Here is a 20,226-nt window from a genome sequence, read left to right as displayed (position 1 = left end):
GCCCTTGGCAGTCTGCCCATGATTGTCGAAGCCATAGATGGTGATAGGATCAGGCACATATTCTTCTTCTTTCAATCCTAAAGCCTTTGCTGTCATTTCTAGGCAAATGTTGAGCTTGCTGCCTCCATCAACAAGTACATGTGGGACAATCATGCCCCTGGTCCTTACCACGATGTATAATGCATTGTTGTGAAAAGAATGAGGCTTTGGCAGGTCCTTATCTGAAAATGTGATAGGCGCATTAGTCATCGCCTGATTCTCTATTTGTGCCATATCTTTTGGCGTGGTGCCTAGCTTCACCTTAATCTTTCTCAATAAATCATCTAGCTTCTCTTGATGCTTAGGAGAATCATGAGTTAATTCAAGGATGAAAATGTTGGAGAGCGCTGTAATCGGCTTTTGGAAACTATTGGCTCGCTCTTCTGCTGCCTTAGAGGTTTCTGCTTCCTCTGCGCAGGCTTCTTTCTTAAGGAATCTTTTTGGAAAAACTTGAGTTTTTCCATTCTCAACTGATATATTCCTTTGGTTCAGAAATGAGAAGATATTCATCTTCTGAGATGTAGGTTGATCCTGATGTAGAACCATTACCTGATGCTGGAGACTTAGTTCTTCACTGGAGCATGGATGTATATGGTTTTGTGGAAGAAATGAATGTTTTGAAATGGTCGATGCTGAATGTTTTGGGAATGGGGCAGACAGGATTTCCATTTTGCCTTCCTCTTCGTCTTCTATGAGGATGCTTTTGTCAATGCAGTCCTGAATCAAACTTTTCAGGACAAAGCAATATTTTGTATCATGCCCTGTCGCTCTGTGAAACTTGCAATACTGCTTCTTGAATCTTCTCATGATTACTGGCGGATCTGCAACTTTGGGAAGTTTTACCATTCCATGGGATAGTAAATATTCCAGAACTTTTTCCAAAGGCTGATCGAGGGGAGTAAATTTTCGATCCCTGCTCCAATCGATATGCTTGGGCTTTTCCTGAAGATCCCCTTTTTGTTGAGGACCGCTTAAGAGAGGCTTATCATTGTTCTTGAAGAACTTTCATTTTCTACCTTTGTTCTGCTCAGGCTTCGTGCCACTGCCATTCTTGCTGCTACTGCCTTGATTATCCCCGGGAGCGTCGGCTGAGTAAGTAAAGTGTGCCTTTTTCTTTGGATCCTAGATATTCTTGGCCAAAGTGACACCTTCATACATTCCATTTTCGACTCCCATTTCGAGTCATTCTGCTCGTTCTGTCAATTCAATAAATGATTTGGATGGGTATGGGAAAATGAGGCTTTTCAAAGGCTGACAAAAGTTATTGAGAATGATTTGGAGGGCGTGCTCTTCAGAAATGGGATTTCTCATCTTATTATAAATACTCCACTTATCTATAAAATCTCTGGCCTTTTCATTGGGTTCCTGCTTGAGGTTGCACAAATGGTTTAGTGTGGGCAGAGCTTCTGTATTGAACAGAAAACGCTCGACAAACATATTAACAACTTTATCAAAATCCCTCAATTCAATGAAATTGACGTGCTCGGTGTACCACTTGGCAGCTATCCCCTTGAAACTGCGGGGGAAACTGAGGAAAAGGGCACGGTTATCCTCGTTGAACCGAGTGCATTCTGCGAAAAACATGGCCAAATGAGCTTTAGGATCGCCGGTTCCATCGAACTTAATGAATTTTCGAGGGAGGTTTTCCAGATTTTTATCCCCTTCTAAGCCAAGGTAGAAATCCTGCCTGGTGTATGACCTATTTCCCTTGTCTCGGATTTGTAGATCCTTGACTATTTTCGTTAATGCCTGAATGGGATCTTCCGCAGGTGCCCCGTATTTGGGTTTGCTTATTGGCACAGGCTCTTCAACTGTTCTCTTAGGCTGTCGCAGATGCTTGGGGATATAAATCAGCTGCTCTTCTTCTTCAGAGACTTCTTCTGCTGATTCAGAATCTTCCGAGGTGCTGTCACGCTGTACTTTCCGTTTACTGATCTTGACAGGCTTTTTCATGGGCTTTTTCTTAATCTTGCTTTTAGAAGCTGCTTTCATTTTGGACATCATCTTTTGGAAGACTCTGTACATAGCAGGATCAACATCACTCTCGTCCCCTGAGTCATGCTTCTTAGATGATCTGGGAGAATTCATCTCTTCTCTCTCGCTATCACTGTGTTGCTGAACAGTTTGTTTACCAGCTCTTGTCTGAACCATTTTTGAGATGCCAAAGTTTTTCTGCAAGATACGGGAATGGTTAGAGTATGGAAGAAACCTTTTGAAAATCACAATTCTTTGAGAAAAGCAAGAATGAAGGGCTTTGGTAAACAATTTTAAGAGATTATCCCATTACCCTGGATTGGGTCATCACAAGACTTGTGATAATTGTGTTACCATCTTTATGGTAACAGAGAAATGTGCATTGTTACCTAGGCGAGGTCGTCAACCATGATAAGAGATATTAAAGAGAAGTAGGAGGAATGTCCCATTTACCCGGGATGAGGTCGTCACCAGAATCGTGACCATTTGTGCTATAAAATAAAATAAAAGAATAAAATTTTGCCCAAAAAGTAATTTTTATTGATAGTAATATTCAAAGACAAAGAGAGGGTGGGCAGACAGTTTGCCACCACTCTTGATATTCGGAAGATACATTTGATCCCGGAAATAAAGATAGGGAAATGAAGGAATCCCAAGTATATTTGGTGACATGGTATGCCCCAGACCACTGATCCGACTGTAGGTTGAATTCTGGCATGTTGCCCATCAGGAAGCGGATGTTGGCACCAACTTGCCGCTGCGAAAACTGCCTGAGACATCTTTCTGGCTGATAATCAACACAGAAGAAGGGGCCAAGCAATCTGTAGCGCTTGCTGCGAGCATAGGTGTAACGATGAACTGATTCTTTTCTGACAAAGAAGTCCCAAACAATCAACTCCTGATGCAGTTTCTCGATCAAGGCTCGATATTGACTGGCCGACTTCGGCTGCTTACTGTTGAATCTGAAAGAATTGGCCTTTGATGGCACATGTCGCAGGAACCATGACTGTACAGCATAAGTGCATCCTTCTACCAGAATAGTCTCTCCGAGGGCAAAACGAGCCAAGCCTTGGTAAAGAAAAGCCAAGGCTGCCATAGAAACTGAAAGCTGACAGGTCTGCTTGCTTCCCCATCTTCGAAAGAGCTGAGCAACTCTAATATCTATGAAATTTTGACCATCTTGGAAGAAAGCTAGTCCCACTGTGCATAGGATCATTGCATGGTGAATTCTGTCTTTTGCTGCTCGAGACAAAGTGTCAACCTCTTCGTAAGCTCCGTACTTGCGATAGAGTCCGAATAGGTCAATGAACTGATTTCCATCGATCTCAGTGAGAGGCCAGGATCTGCTCTCTGTTGCTCTGGCCAAGGCTTCTCGAACATCCACTCCTTTGATGTTGATCAGAAATTGTTGCTTGACAGGATCATCTGGCTGACCAGCTAGTTCGGGCAATCCCATAATATCATTGAATTCGTCCATGAGTAGAGTCATTTCTCCCCATGGAAACCAAAATGTGCAGGTACGTGGATTCTACTGTTCTTCCATAGCTTGAATTAAACTTCCGTTGATAGTTCGCTTGCCTACTGCCAATGCCATCTCTAACCCACAGTCATCCAAGTGGTCTGGGAACATACGCGAGAAGGTGGCGAACCAAGAATAATACCACCGAGGGAAGAAAGGATGAGACTGGATGACCCGATGATCTGGGGATTTATCTTGTATTTGATAGAAGACATGATCTCGGGGAAAGACAACATCGAGAGAATCGGTCTCCATCGAAATGATACTGGGGCAAAGAAGAATGAGGAGAATTAGATAGAATGCAGGACTTACGGATAGACTCTTGAAGAATCAAACCTGGAAATTTCTAAAAGATCGAGGATTTTTTAAAGGAAATTTTCATGGGTTTTTGAAGAAAATTTGATCTAAAGAGAGAAAAGAAATGTAGGTAGATAAAAATATACACCTAGGGTTTCTGAAAAATAGGGGAAATTTAGAATAATTCACATGCACTGACAAGGTTTTTACGTCGTATAAGTCCCCAATTCGGGGACAAGCTATAAAAATATATTATAAATTAACCCTTAAAATTTCAGAAGCTAAGTCATCCAGAATTAGGCACTTCTTACTTACACAGTGTATTTATGTGATTTTTTTTGGGTCGCGCGTATAAGGTAGAAATACAAAGCACAGTCAATTCACTTCAAATCACGTGCTATATCTCATAATCACACAAAAGCATACATTTCAACCTTAAGTAAGCAATAAATTCCTCAGAAAATTCGTGGGTCTTACAATAACAACTAGCATGAGTCAATGCAATTAAGCAAGACATGAGAAAATAACTACGACTACTCATTTCACAAATCATAGCAATCATAGCATGATATGCATCACAGAACATAATCAATTAATGTAACCACACAGGAGAATGTGTCATGGAGAACAAATAAGTTATCGTGAACTGTGCATAGATACAAGTGGACATATATGTGTGATAGTACGTGAACTAGCAATGTGACGACATAGAACATCGAGCATTACGATGAGACAGTTAGAAACATTTTGCCATGAAAAGCATTACTAGAACGAATCAAGAGACGTGTTGAAGCATAAAAACCATGTATTTTTAACGTAAGCGAGCTCGTCTCGCGAGGTGGGGCCATCACTCGCACCAAAACTCGCTAAGGAGTTCCAAATATCACATAAGTCTCAAAAGACTATATTTCCATACACGTGCCTCAAGGTCCCTTCGTACTTAAGGAAATGTATCCAATTGCCAAAGTGATTTGTACCTTCAAATATGACAGATATGAGCATGATGAATGCATTTATTTGATGACATATGCCATAGGTTTCTTAATTACGCAAAAACCTCATTTTACTTGAAGGCATTCAATAAGGTGTCATTTGCAAGCATTTTGCGTTCTATTGCGAAAGCGGACACATGCTTAAAAGTATGCATCCACATTACCCGTATTGATGGGTTTATCATTTTATTGCGCACTTTGTTACGATATCTTGCAACACATAACTCGTGATGATACACTTACATAATTTGTGTTGTGTCGTGTATGACAAGAGAAGTGCCATAAATCTCTTGATTACGTAAAACTCTTATTTTGAAGTCATTTAAGAAGGTATCATTTGCAACATTGTGTTCTATGCAAAAGCGACCATACCCAACGAGGGGGGGGGGGGGGGGGGGGGAATCTACACTACACAAATTGACGATTTTATCATTTCTTTGCGCATACATAGCTACGTATACATTTTTATACTTGCTTTGGGGCAATCGCGCGCTCTTCATTCATGTCGTAACATGTCAGAACCTATGGAACCACTTGGGTAATTCAACCTGTGTCAAGCTCATATGCAGCCTTAAAGGCTGCAACCGGAGGCTCGCTAACAAAGCAAAAAGTGCGGCGAAATGGAGAAAGTTCCAACTGTTGGGCTGGAGTTGTCCAAAACATACTCACTAACTTACCAGCCACTCGGTGCCATGGGCACCACGCGCACACAGCAGGCCCGATATGGGCGACACTGCTGAAACGAAAGGGAGACAACAGACTATGTTGTCACCCCATCGCAGGAGCCAATCCACCTGGACCGAGTGGGTCCGGTCCAGGGAGAGGCCATGGGCGGGGGTCTCAGCAAGTGAAAGACAACCCAGGCCTAGAGTGATTAGTCCAGGCCCACGCTAGGCTGGCTCAAACAATATGCAGGGGTCTGGACTGGGCGTCCAGACCAAGCGTGGCTCAGCCACCAAAACATGTCCAGGTCTGGACCAACTGGTTCAGACCATGCAGGTCGTGCTCAGGCTTGAATACAGTCTGGACCAATTGTCCAGACCCAGGCTGGGCTCAACCAGCACCGAAGGGAGGTGCAGGCCCAACAACCTGCACCCGGCTGCAGCCTAACCGTTGCATGGCTGCATCATGACAGCAACCAAAAAAAAAATATGAAGGGCTCAACGCCCCAGCCGGACATAGCTATGGAACGGCCTTTGACAGGTCTGGACCATATTCGGTCCAGACCATGTTAGGCCGGAGGCAAACTGGCCCACACCCACCTTAGTTGGTGGGTTCGGCCAAGGTTCACGTTGAACCAAAAAGGTAAAAGAGAGGGGCGCCCAGGCAGACCCGTTTGTGGTCGACCTGAGACGCACCTACTGGACACGTCCAGTAGGCTGGACTGGTCCAACCGAACAACATTAAAAGCAAATGGCTCATGGCGTCCATGGCCCAACGAACAGAAAACAAAATGAGATAAAAAAAAGAAGAGAAGCAATGGTGCACTCCACCATGGCTCAGCCTATTTAGCCTAAGCCAGCAGCACCCAAAAAGGGGCTAACCCGAATAGGTGGGTTTGCTGGGCTTGTGCCAAACCGTGGCCTCCTTACCAACTGAATCATGCCTTGACAAAACCTTAGCTGTCACGAAACAAGCCATAATGAACAAGATGCGACGAACAAAGGAAAACGCAAGAAATGTTTAATGGCTTCCAACCATTGTGCAACTACATTGCAATAACGAGGAAAAGCAAATACATGAAATGGAAAAACAAGAGCAAATGAAATCTGATCTCATGGAGTCTTACCACTATTTTGCTCAACGAAATGCATGCAAGCATGCTCAAATAAAATCCAACGTTTCTCCCAACATGGATAAGGGAAGCGGTGTCTCACCTTCGAGGCTTTCAAAAAGATGGAGATGGTGTCCACGGTTGGGAGAAAGAGAAAAGAGTAGAGAGGGGAAAGGTGTTGAAAAACTATGTTTTGATGATACATGATAAATATGATATGCTTTCATGATGCATATATATGATACACGATAAATACATGATATGCTTTCATGAGATATGATAAATATGATATGCTTTCATATATGAAACTGAACATGTTATATTATGACTGGATATGATGTGCTATGTATTTAACGAGTATTTGATGCAAGGTTATTTCACTTAAGAATAGTGAAGACAACTTGATCAAGTGCAACTAGTTGATGCAATCATACTACTTTGAAGAAAAAGCTTGATGGGCCATACATCCATAAAGATTATCCAAGAAGATCGGCTACTTCAAGATGAAGAATTTTTTCTTCTTTATAGTCATATATAACTGAACCTTCAGAAGCATGCATATTTCATATTAGACTATATGCTTTGAAATCATACAAGCCATTTATTTACAAAAAGTAAAGCTTTCATAAAAGGATACGTTATGTATATTGTAGCATTTCAAAAATACATTTTTTAAACAAATCATTGTACTTTCTACAAGCATTTATGAAAAAGACATTTTGACAAGATATAATAGCTCATGATTTCAAAAGCATTAATTGTACTTCCTACAAGCATTTATGTAAGAAAAGACAAATTGTGAAAAGATGTATTGGTTCATAATACATAAGCATTTATGTAAGAAAAGACAAAATGTATTGGTTTATAATACACAAACATTTACGTAAGAAATTTTGGTTCATAATACATAAGCATTTATGTAAGAAAAGACAAATTGTGAAAAAATATACACAAGCATTCATTTGAAAAATGATGATTTGAGAAAATGAACATTATTTTTATACACAAACATTTATTGTTGAACAAAACATTTTTTTAAGAAATGACGACTTGTATTTGAAAACATTATTTAAAATACTCAAGCAATAATTGTACTTTAAAGCAATTAATTCAAGAAATGACAATTTTAATATATGTATTATTCAAAGCAGTAAATGTATTTCAAAAATACTCACTCAAGAAATGACGACTTATATTTGAGAACATCATTTTTTAATAAGCATTAAATGGTACTTCAAAGCATTTACTCAGGATATGACCATTTATTTATTTAATACTAAAATCCACACTCAAGAATGTCGACTTATATTTAAAGTCATCATTCTTTCTGTAAGCATTAAAAGCCACGTCAAAAGCATTTGAAAAATGACTATTTATTTAATAATAAAATCCACACTCAAGAATGTCGACTTACTTAAAGTCATCATTCTTTCTGTAAACATTAAATGACACCTCAAAAAGCATTTGTGAAATGACCATTTATAAATAAAGTACTCAACAAAGCATTTATTGTACTTACATATATTTAAGTAAAGAAGTGACGATTTGTAATAAAAATACTAATGTACTACAAATCATTAAATTGAATAAAGACAAAACTACATGATAACTTACACTCCAACGTTCAATGTACTACAAATCATTTATTATAAGAATAGACCTTTTACAAATTATATCTCATCTAAAATACAACAATAAATAGTGTACCCCAAATGCTACACTTATGGAAAGAAGACTTTTCGAAAAAGCAATATAGTACACATATCTTTTTACACAAAGTTGTTTTTTAATTGACTTGACATCTCACATCTTAAAAGGACCATCATTTAAAAAAGGCAACGACTATTTTTTTGAGGCTATATATACACTAAAAAAATAGTATTTCGAACAAGAGATGTGAGCTTACAAAGAGAAAGAATCCTATTCAATATTTGAAAAGAGAGAGCCTAGAAAAGAAAGAGAAAAAGTCAAAAAAAGCTCTTTGACAAAGAGAATCATCTGTGTGAAAAGAAAAGAGCATTCTGAGAATCTTCATTCGTGCATTCATATCATTCTAAAGGTTCTATAGAAAGTATTGTAACTTTCTGTTATTCACTGTATCCCTTCTCTGTTGAGAGAAGTAGACCTCTGAGAAAAAGGGTGTTTCCCTTCTCTGTTGAGAGAAGTAGACCTCTGTGAAAGAGGGTGTTCCCTTCTCTGTTGAGAGAAGTAGACCTCTGAGAAAGAGGGTGTTTCCCTTCTCTGTTGAGAGAAGTAGACCTCTGAGGAAGAGGGTGTTGTACTATTTATCGGGTAACTCGGATTTTATAGTGAAAGGCTCAAGTATTTTACTTGAGGACTGGATATAGGGCAGTAACTCGGCCGAACCAGTATAAATTCTGTGTTTATTGTGTTGTGCCTTATTATCATATTTTTTATATTATCGATCTGCAACAAATTTCACTATTCACCCCCCCTCTAGTGGAATTTCATTTGGTATCAACGCAGGTTCTGCTGGTTTCGACATAACAAGTCTTCCAACACAAAAATGACATCAACCTCTTATGCTCGTGACATCGAAGGTCAACACTCATCTCGCCCTCCATTTTTTAATGGCACTAACTATGGATATTAGAAATGTAGAATGACCATATTTCTCAAGTCTGTAGATTTTGTTGTATGGAATATCGTAGAATGTCCATATTCTTCTCCTACATCAAACTACTCTTCATGGACTAATGAAGAAAGAAAAATGACAAACTTAAATGCAAAAGCCATGAATGCTCTATACTGTGCCATAGACCAAAATGAATTTAACAGAATATCCATTTGTGATTCTGCTCATGATATTTGGCATTCTCTAGAAGTTATTCATGAGGGAACAAACAGAGTAAAAGAAGCTAAGATCTCATCATTGGTTCGAAAATATGAACTTTTCAAGATGATCAAAGATGAAACCATTACTGAAATGTTCACTAGATTCACCAATATTACCAATGATCTTAAATCTCTGGGAGAAACTTATTCCCAGACTGATAAGGTGAAAAAGATTTTGAGATCTCTCACAACTGACTGAGAGAAAAAGACTACAGCTATTGAAGAAGCCCAAGATCTTTGCAAGCTTACTCTAAACGACTTAATAGGCAATCTTATGGCCTATGAAGTTCATATGAAGGAAAGAAGGGAAGAAGAACAATCTCCAAAGAAAAATCTAGCCTTCCCAGCCATCTCTAAGAATGAGGACTCAGAAAATGAGTCTGAAATTGCGCTACTTACTCAAAGATTTCAGCGCTTCATGAGAAAGAACAGGTTGTCCAAAAAGCACAAAGAAAAGAAAGATTCTAAAAAAAACACTATGTGCTATCAATGCAATAAGTCAGGTCACGTAAAACATGATTGTCCTCTTCTAAAGAGAAGATCTAAAGTCGATGAACCAAAGAAAAGATTCTTCAAGAAGAAGGCTCTCTATGCTCAATGGGATGATTCAGAACCATCCACCAGTGAAAAGTTAAGGATGATGAAGCCGAAATTGCAAACATGTGCTTCATGGCAAACGAAAGCTCTGTAAGTGAAATTTCTGACTTTTTCTTTGAAGAACTTCTAGATGCTTTTCAAGAACTATTTGAAGAATCTAGAAAAATGAGTCTAAAAAATAAAAGTTTAATATCTGAAAATTTAGAGCTTTCTCAAAAAATTGAAAAACTCAGTATTGAAATTTCTGAGTTGAAAAAGAAAAATTTTATGCTTACTTTTGAAATCTCTTCTACTAGCTCCAATACTAAAAATCTTCAAGTACAAATTTCAGAATTAAAAAGTAAAACTGAAAACCTTATGAAAACGGTTTTCGAGTTTACCAAAGGAAAAGAGAACTTGGATAAACTCCTATCCTCTCAAAAATTCTCTTTTTACAAGAATGGTATTGGTTACTCTCACTTCAGCAAACCTTCTTGTATGAATCAAAAGATCACTTTTGTCAAATGTTCTTCTGAACCTGAAAAGGAGTATTATAATCTTAATTTTAATTCCTTGTACTCCTCTAAGATTATAGATAAACCCAAATCAAAATGGATATGGGTTCCAAAGTCTAACAAAAAGGGACCCGATCGGGTACCAAAAAGAACTTTTACTTAATGTTTTGCAGGCTCCAAAGAAGAACAGATGGATACTAGACAGTGGATGTTCAAAACATATGACAGGGCATCTAGATATTTTTGTTGTTCTTCATCATAAAGAAGGAGGAACCGTCACCTTTGGAGATAACAACAAAGGTTTGATAATTGGTATTGACAATATTGGTAATATCGATAAACCTTTTATCAAAGATGTTCTCCTTGTTAAAGGCTTAAAACATAACCTCTTAAGTATAAGTCAAATGTGTGACACAGGTTATAATATTAGCTTTAAACATGATGCATGCCTTATAGCAGACACCAACGAAAATATCATTTTAAAAGGTATAAGAAGAAATAATATATATGAATTATACCTAGAGAACATTACTGAACACTGTCTTATATCTAATAATGACACTCAAAATTTATGACACATAAGAATGGGTCATGTCAACTCAAAATACATGTCTAAATTAGCTAAAAACAATTTAGTACGTGGGTTACCTAAAATATCATTTAAAAATGACTATTTTTGTGATGCATGTCAATTAGGAAAATTGTCAAAATCATCTTTCAAATCAAAAAATATTGTTTCAAGTAAAAGACCTTTAGAGCTTCTCCACCTGGATCTTTTTGGTCCTTCTAGGGTAGCTAGTCTTAATCGTAATAAATATGCTTTTGTCATTGTTGATGATTACTCAAAGTTCACTTGGGTAATATTTTTGAAAAACAAAAGTAATACGTTTTGTGAATTTGAAATTTTATGTAAAAAAATTACAAAATGAAAAATCTTCTACAATTGTTAAAAATCGTAGTAACCATGGATGATAATTTGATAATGATCTTTTTGTAAATTTTTGTAACTTGCATGATATTTCACATAACTTTGCATTTCCTAGAGCTACACCTCAAAATGGTGTAGTAGAAAGAAAGAATAGAACCTTTCAAGAATCTACTAGAACTATGCTCCAACATAATAATCTTGCTAAATATTTTTGGGTTGAAGCTGTTAACACTACATGCTATATCTCAAATAGAGTTCTTATCAGGCCCTTATTGAATAAAACTCCCTATGAACTATTCTATGACAGAACTCCAAGAATAGACTACTTCAAAGTCTTTGGGTGTAAATGCTTTATCCTTAACACAAAAGATAGCCTTGATAAATTTGATGCTGAATCCGTTGAAGGCATACTCTTAGGATATTCAAGTCATAGTAAAGCTTACAGAGTTTTTAATAAGAGTTCTAATTCTATTGAAGAATCTATGCATGTCAGTTTTTGTGAATCTGTTGATCAATCTGTTCATAAACAGACTAACAATGATGATCTTGAAAGTACATATTTTTTCTTAGATAACACAGCTAAATCTAATGAAGATGATCATCAAAGAACTTTTGCTGAAATCAAAAATCATCCTCAAAAGCAAATTTTGGGAGACCTGACTAAGGGGGTTCAAACAAGAGCTTAGCTGGAACGTATTGCAAATATAGCTTTCATTTCTCAACTTGAACCTAAGAAGATTAATGAAGCTATCATTGACGAGTTCTGGATGCTAGCCATGACTGAAGAACTTAACCAGTTCCAAAGAAATGATGTGTGGGATCTTGTACCAAAACCAAAAGATCATCAAATCATTGAGACCAGATGGATCTTCAGAAACAAGCTGGATGAATCAGGTAATGTTATAAAAAACAAGGCAAGGCTTGTGGCTCAAGGATACAATCAGAAGGAAGGTATTGACTTTGATGAAACAAACCTTAAATGATTTTGGTTTAATATTTGAAAATACAACTATTTTCTGTGATAATACAAGTGCAGTCAATTTGTCTAAAAATCCTTTTCTTCACTCACGTACAAAGAACATACAAATTAGACACCACTTTTTAAGAGAACAAGTTTTAAATAACATAATTAAACTTGAATTTATACCCACTAATCAACAATTAGGAGACATTTTCACTAAACCTTTAAAACATGAAGACTTTATACGAATCAGAAGAGAATTAAGAATCTGTAAACTAAGTAATTTATAAGCTATAATTAATTTGTTTAAATTCACTGAATCTAATATATGTCTAACCAGAACATAGTAAAACCATCTTACACGAGTTCACATTTTTTATTGACCTCTTTTTCTTCACGATTCGTTTCGAATTCTTATTTAACCATATTTTATACTCTTATGTTCATTTTATTGTATTCTATCCTGTCACCCATGTCACTTTGGTTCATTCATGCATTGTGTTTTCTTTTTTAAAACCAATTATTTTTATTTTTTTGCTTCTCTCGTCACTTTTGGTATCCTCTCTCAAATACTACTTCTGATTTATTCTACTTTAGGTCTCATCATCTTTACAAGCCATTTTTGGCCCCTCTTTCTTAAAAAATTATTATTATTCTTTTTATCAAATACAAGTCACTTCACCATCATCCTCTCCTCTCTCACGACTATCAATAAGGGAACATAAATTAATCATGACATTCCTTTATGTTTCTGAACTTTGGATCGACCCCCATGTCTCTCATCTCTCTTCTCTTTGATATTTCTCTCAATGTATTGTGTGTTTTTCATGATTGAACTTCTTCTTTATCGCCAATTTTTTTTACCCTTATTCACAAATATATTATCTTTAAGTACACTCAACTTTATGTCTAATCACCTCTTTTACACATCTCTATAGGAATCTATACAAAACTCATTTTAGACAATCATGTCTTTCTTCTTATATTTTTTACATAGCAAATTAATTAAGTTTAGTTGTCCTATTTTTCATTGGTCCCATCTTTCTCTCTCTTTCACAAAATTTGAATTCACCTTTTGTCATCTCAAAACCATGGATTTGGCCCTATGACAAGATTTTAAAACTTCACTTTTTATTCTCAAAAACAAATGGACTCTCCCATGTCGAGTTTCTTTTGTCTTTAAAACTATGTCTTTCAACAATATGTCTGTTATACCTATATGAGCTATAAACATTAATTCAAGACAATCATGACATTTTTTTTATGTCTTTCATCTCATGTCACTCATTAATTATTTTTGTCCTCTTATCTATCCATGTCTTATTGGAAAATTCATGTCTCTCATCACTCTTTTCTTTGACTACTCTCTCAACTTGTTGTTTGCTTCTTTATGACATTATTGAACTTCTCCTCATACGCCCAACTTAAAATTTCTCTTTATGTCTTTTCATTATTATGACATGATGTCATAGCTTGACTTTATCTCTATTCATCTCTTTCACATGAATTGAGCTCACTTTCTTCTTCACTCTTTCTCAAAACAATGGATCGCCCCATGTATTTTATGAAATCCATTTCTTGAATTGTTGTCTTCAACTCTCAACTTGCTTCAACCTAGTCTATAATATTAACTCTTCTACTTTGATCCCTCCTTTTTGTCAATGACAAAGGGGTAGAGAAAACCTACCTCTCCTATGTAGGAGAAAAACGTTTAACTCTTTATCTCATACACATGAAGTGTACACAAACTTTTTTATGTTAATTATGGTGTTTTCTTATGATTACTATTTTTTATGTATTTTTTATTTCTGATATCATATTCAAAACATTATATATATATGGCTTATTGAAAGCGGGAGCATATATTGTCATCATCAAAAAGGGGAAGAATGTTGAGAAACTATGTTTTGATGATACATGATAAATATGATATGCTTTCATGATGCATATATATGATACATGATAAATACATAATATGCTTTCATGAGATATGATAAATATGATATGCTTTCATATATGAAACTGAACATGTTATACTATGACTGGATATGATGCGCTATGTATTTAATGAGTATTTGATGCAAGGTTATTTCACTTAAGAAGAGTGAAGACAACTTGATCAAGTGCAACTAGTTGATGCAATCATACTACTCTGAAGAAAAAGCTTGATGGGCCATACATCCATAAAGATTATCCAAGAAGAATGGCTACTTTAAGATGAAGATTTTTTTCTTCTTTATAGTCATATGTAACTGAACATTCAAAAGCATGCATATTTCATATTAGACTATATGCTTTGAAATCATACAAGACATTTATTTACAAAAAGTAAAGCTTTCATAAAAGGATACGTTATGTATATTGTAGTATTTCAAAAACACCTTTTTGAAACAAATCATTGTACTTTCTACAAGCATTTATGAAAAAGACATTTTGACAAGATATAATAGCTCATGATTTCAAAAGCATTAATTGTACTTCCTACAAACATTTATGTAAGAAAAGACAAATTGTGAAAAGATGTATTGGTACATAATACATAAGCATTTATGTAAGAAAAGACAAAATGCATTGGTTCATAATACACAAACATTTACGTAAGAAATTTTGGTTCATAATACATAAGTATTTATGTAAGAAAAGACAAATTGTGAAAAGATATACACAAGCATTCATTTGAAAAATGATGATTTGAGAAAATGAACATTATTTTTATACACAAACATTTATTGTTGAACAAAACAGTTTTTTAAGAAATGACGACTTGTATTTGAAAACATTATTTAAAATACTCAAGCAATAATTGTACTTTAAAGCAATTAATTCAAGAAATGACAATTTTAATATATGTATTATTCAAAGCACTAAATGTATTTCAAAAATACTCACTCAAGAAATGACGACTTATATTTGAGAACATCAGTTTTTAATAAGCATTAAATGGTACTTCAAAGCATTTACTCAGGATATGACCATTTATTTATTTAATACTAAAATCCACACTCAAGAATGTCAACTTATACTTAAAGTCATCATTCTTTCTGTAAGCATTAAAAGCCACGTCAAAAGCATTTGAAAAATGACTATTTATTTAATAATAAAATCCACACTCAAGAATGTTGACTTACTTAAAGTCATCATTCTTTCTGTAAACATTAAATGACACCTCAAAAAGCATTTGTGAAATGACCATTTATAAATAAAGTACTCAACAAAGCATTTATTGTACTTACATATATTTAAGTAAAGAAGTGACGATTTGTAATAAAAATACTAATGTACTACAAATCATTAAATTGAATAAAGACAAAACTACATGATAACTTACACTCCAACGTTCAATGTACTACAAATCATTTATTATAAGAATAGACCTTTTACAAATTATATCTCATCTAAAATACAACAATAAATAGTGTACCCCAAATGCTACACTTATGGAAAGAAGACTTTTCGAAAAAGCAATATAGTACACATATCTTTTTACACAAAGTTGTTTTTTAATTGACTTGACATCTCACATCTTAAAAGGACCATCATTTAAAAAAGGCAACGACTATTTTTTTGAGGCTATATATACACTAACAAAATAGTATTTCGAACAAGACATGTGAGCTTACAAAGAGAAAAATTCCTATTCAATATTTGAAAAGAGAGAGCCTAGAAAAAGAAAGAGAAAAGAAAGAGAAAAAGTCAAGAAAAGCTCTTTGACAAAGAGAATCATCTGTGTGAAAAGAAAAGAGCATTCTGAGAATCTTCATTCGTGCATTCATATCATTTTGAAGGTTCTATAGTGTAAACACCCCAAATTTTCACCCTCATCCAGTGTCATTACAGATCATTGCATGTATTCTGCATAGCATTGCATGTCATTGCATAGCATTGCATGTCATTGCATTTCATTTTCGAGATCTAGCACTCCTATTTCAAAACATTCAATCCAGATTTGAATTTTAAAGCTTTTATTTCAAAATCAATTTCAAAACCTGGGTTTTTATTCAATACTCTATCATTTTCCAACCCCAAGACTTTATATTTCGAAATATTTTCTCAGAAAACAATCTGGATTCATTTCAAATTCAAATTTTAATCAATTTCAATTCACAGATGAGGCCCATTGAGATGGTGTCGCTTCTGAATTTCTCTATTCATCAAATTTCTCAAATTTTTGAAAGTTTCAGTCCGATCAGGACTCTGTCCCAGAGTCCAAATCCAGTCAAAAATCTGTTTTGAAGTCTGTTTACTTCCATCTTTAGTCTTTTTCGGTTGTTTTCAAAATTTAGGTCATTTTACAGAGTCCAGTTAGTTCAGGACTCTATTTTAGAGTTCGGTCGAGTTAGGAGTCTAACCATGACTGTGTTTTCTGACTTATTTCATGATTTCTTGATAAAATTTTTTGAAAATTCTTTCATTTGGCTTTTAAAATCTAAAATCTCAGAGTCCTAAGAGTTCAGGACTCTAACCCGGAGTTCCAGTTCGCTTGAGACCCTATTTTCAAAGATCTTTAATTTCAAATATCGATTTTAACCCCTTTTCAAAGCCATTTTCAGTGTGTATTTCAAAATTTTCAAAATTCGATGTGGGCCCACTCAGTTGGCACCATATCCAGAGGAATTCTAATTCAGTTAGAACCCTATGCCATTTCAAAAATCCTAATTTTAAGATTACTTTTGAAAATCTTTTGAAAACTCCTTCAATTTCAAGTTCTAAAATCGCATTTTGAAAAACTCAAGTAGGGCCCACTCGAGGTGGCGCCATATTCAAGTAAGTCAGGGCTAGACTAGGGTTAGTCAGTGTCTTGGTTAGTGTTAGGGGTTTAGAAGAGTTAATATCATTTTGAAAACCCATTTTGAAGTTTAGTTTTTAAAACTAGTGTTTTTAAAGGTTTTTAAAGGTGTTTTAAAAAAGCCAAATGTAGAAAATGTCAAGTGGCATTATATTTGGGAATTTTTTAGGAGAGTCTAGGGGTTAATTAGGTATTAAATAGGATAATTTAGGCTAGGGGTAGGATAGTCTTTACACCCCAAAATCGCCCCCCTTAGAAGAGTCCAATTTTTTTAAAACATTTGATTTTTAACCTAAATTTTTTTTATAAATAGAAAGCCATAGGGGGGTCGATTTTTCCAACTTGCTTTCCTTTGGATTCTTGGAGCTTCTCTCTCCTCTCCAGCCCTTCCTCCATTGCTGCAACTCCAAGGTATGAATTCCTTTGCCTTTTTCATATTTTATTTAATGATTTTAATGTTTTAAACCTAGATCTAGGCTTAGATACCCCTCCTTATGGAAGATCAACCATAGTTTTACCTCAAGAACCATCAAGAATCAGCAAGAACGATCCAAGAAGGTGATCTAACCCTATTTTGGGTGATTTACAGGTATTTTAATCCATTAGAATTGATTTTAATATGATTCTTTATATTATTAACCAATAAAATATATGATTTACCCTTTTTAATGGGTTAAATCTATGTTTTAAAGGTGATATCAAATTCCAGCCATTGCTTCCCTATTTTTATTTTATTTTTATGGTTTATTCATGTTTGTTTTACGTTCTATAGCATAGAAATAAGTTTTATTTACTGTTTTATGGTTTATTTTATTTATTTACATTAGTTAATGCATGGTTTTTCAAGTTTCTTAAATTTCTGTGTGTTTTAGGTTTAGAACAGTAAAGATAATGTTATTTCGGATTTAAGTTCTCATTGTTTATTTCTGATTTTTTTATATGTGATGCATGAATGAGTTATTGAGTTACTGTAGAAAAATCAGAGGTTTTACACCTCGGAAACTCTGTCAAAAAAATCAGACATCAAATCGGGTTTTTAAAGCTTTAAAATCATGGTTAAAATCAAGAAGGTAACTTGCTGTGTTGATATTTCTCTCATCTTATATCCGATTTTAGATCTGTAAAGTGCTATGGATTCACATTGCGTAGATCTGTCTGCTGTGAAATTTTCGGATTTTTTTATCTCTGTTTAGTATTTTTCCCCTTTTAGAGAATCTGTTTATAAATTTAAAACTCGTTAGGGTTTACCAAAACCCTAATCAGACTTGTGTTAGTCATAAATCCCAAACCACAGATTCGATTCATGATCTGTAAAAAGTGAGTATTGTTATTTTTCTGTCTAATATTCACCACTAAAATTTCAGAGATTTTTGTTAAGAATTGCTATTTATGTCTGTATTTTCAATCTGGAAGAGCTGTTTTAATCCCTGTTAAGAGTGATATATTTTAGCTCAGATTGCTGGAAGAGTTTCTCCATAACCGGAGATGATTTTTCCGATATGTAAATTGGGAAATCTCTGTTTTTGTTTTTAGTTAGTCTCTGTAAAATTTAATAAATTTCCATGGAGATTTGATCCCTGGTTCAGGTCTTGGATTGAGACTGGTTGGTGAATTAGGTCAAAAATAACATATTTTAGGGTTTAATGCAATTTTCGGATTAATTTATTGTCAATTTTTTTTTTTTATAATTCCAATTCGATATTAGGGTTATAACAAGTGCAGGTACCAATTTCTATGGATTTTGGAATCCATTTGATGGCTGAATTAAGCAAATTGCAAAACCGGGTTCCTGAAAGATCCAAAAACACTGCTAAAATCACAATTTTTGTGATATTATTGGATTTTCGTGCATGAGCATATATTTTTAAGATTTAATCATGTTCATAATCATATTAGGATGCTTTAGGTTTAATTTTATGCTAATTTGGTTTCATTTAGTGCATAAAACCTAAGTTTTTACAAAAAAATCTATTTCTAAAAACCCTGATTTCAAGGCCATAGTCTTGCTATTGGGGGCAATTTGGTCATTTGACCTAAATTTCGAAATCCCTAACCCTAATTTCATATTTTTAATCATGTCATAGCATATTTGGTTTGAGTTTATTCCATTCAAATTTCAAAATTTGCATTTTATCAAAATATCTTTCTAAAAACCCTAATTTCAAGGCCATAGTCTTGTTATTAGGGGTATTTTGGTCATTTTGACCCCAATTTCGAAATTTCATATCTTCTCTTTCATATTTATTCAATTTTATTTCATACTTTATCATTTTTTTTAAGGGAATCAAGGAAAAGGCTTATATCTAGCAAAATCCAACAATTTCCTGATATTGTTGGATAAATCTAGAAAAGCCAACATATTTTCATCAACAAAGTTTTCTAGTTTTGCAGGTACATTGAAGACTTTATTTTTTTCATGTATTTAAATTTCAATAGTGATGTAACTCGTAATTAAACTTTGGAATAAGAATTTACATTTCCTGCTTAGCTTAGGTTGCATTGCATATAGTTTATTTTTATAATTTTAATGTGTGATGGATGATGATTCATGCATATTTTTACAAATTCACCATGGTCTACACGAATGGCACATACACTAGCTTTTATGAAGTTTATAAACTAGGTGGAATTCGTATTTATGGCCATAGTCAGAATATGAAGGATATCTAGATTTAGGATCTTCACATTAGCCACATTCAGCCTACACTCTTAGACTAACTTCAAAATGCACTACATTTCAGAAAATACAAAAAAGTATTTCTCAATTCCTCAAATCCATATTCATTCATTTCATGCATTTGCCAATTCCAATTCAAATTCTAAGTCAAGGAAATTGAATTCCTTAAAATCTCCTAAGTCTTATAGCAAAATCGATTTTCCCAAAAGCATTGAATTTCAAAGAATATTTCAAGTATTTCCCAAGTTCCAAATTCAAATTTTCTAAGTTAGAATTTCAATTTCAAAGTTTGAATTCAGAGAAACCAAGTCTCTCAGAATCGATTTTCACCA

This window comes from Nuphar pumila, chromosome 8 (assembly GCF_984573655.1).
Source record: "Nuphar pumila chromosome 8, dmNupPumi1.hap1.1, whole genome shotgun sequence".
Taxonomy (NCBI): Eukaryota; Viridiplantae; Streptophyta; class Magnoliopsida; order Nymphaeales; family Nymphaeaceae; genus Nuphar; species Nuphar pumila.
Note: the sequence above shows the minus strand (reverse complement) of the source record.